Here is a 1,007-nt window from a genome sequence, read left to right as displayed (position 1 = left end):
CAAATATATGTACATATAAGTATAAATATTTTTCTTACTAATAGAAATTAAAATAAAGAAAAATACTTATTTTTATAGTATACGATGTTAAAAGCAAAAAATTAAAAATTTATTCTGGCGGGATTCGAACCTGGGACCTGTGTTAGCATCTTGACCTTCCAAGCGCTTACCACCAACACCACCATTGACAATTAGGTTGCGCTGACTTAAGTATGATGTGGTTATGAATGCAAGAAACATACGATGGTTCTAATAATTTTGTTTTAGTATAGAAATATACATACTTTGTAGAACATTTGCTTTCGCAATAAATTTATCACAGCAATACATATGCATAATATGTACATACAACATATACATAACATTGCTGTGATGCCCTGAGAAGTATAGTCTTAATAAATTTACTATTAATTTTTTGCTTACTAATAGAAATTAAATTTATCACAGCAATATTATGTATATGTTTATGTATATTGCTGTGATAAATTTATTTTCTATTAGTAAGAAAAAAATATTTATTAGTATTGATTTCGAAAATCACAGAAATGATTCTGTGAATTTATTCATTAAAATCGCCACTCAGAAGTCGTTTTATCCCTTGTAAGCGAGCGATTTTCTTAAATCTCACGCTCCCAGATAAAACCATATACCTCGTCCTCGTGGGTCAGTTTCAAAAACCACAGAAATAATTCTGTGTGATTCTGAAAGGCCAATGCAGAGTATTTCAACCAAAACATACGTAAAATAGTTGAGAATTCGCAGAAATGAAAGACAAACGAAAGAAAAAGAAGTATAACTTCAATAATGCACATGCATACAAACATACATATGCGCACACATGTGAATATGTCACCAACCAAAAATTGAAACATTGTTCTACAAAAACAACAACAGCATAAGCATGGAACATTGTGTTGTGTTGTTGTGTCGGCCGAGCTGTGCCGAAAGAAACGAACAAACGATCGCCGATTGTCACCGCTTCGCTTGCTGCTCGCACATCTTCGCAG

At 32.4% G+C, this 1,007-nt stretch overlaps 1 pseudogene; it reads right to left on the bottom strand.

Annotated features, from left to right (window-relative positions):
• Nucleotides 1-574: 574 nt before the first annotated feature.
• On the bottom strand, nt 575-704 carry LOC125779857 (small nucleolar RNA U3; annotated as a pseudogene).
• Nucleotides 705-1,007: the final 303 nt, after the last annotated feature.

This window comes from Bactrocera dorsalis, chromosome 6, assembly GCF_023373825.1.
Source record: "Bactrocera dorsalis isolate Fly_Bdor chromosome 6, ASM2337382v1, whole genome shotgun sequence".
NCBI classification, from domain to species: domain Eukaryota; kingdom Metazoa; phylum Arthropoda; class Insecta; order Diptera; family Tephritidae; genus Bactrocera; species Bactrocera dorsalis.
Note: the sequence above shows the minus strand (reverse complement) of the source record. Positions and strands in the feature narration are given on the sequence as shown.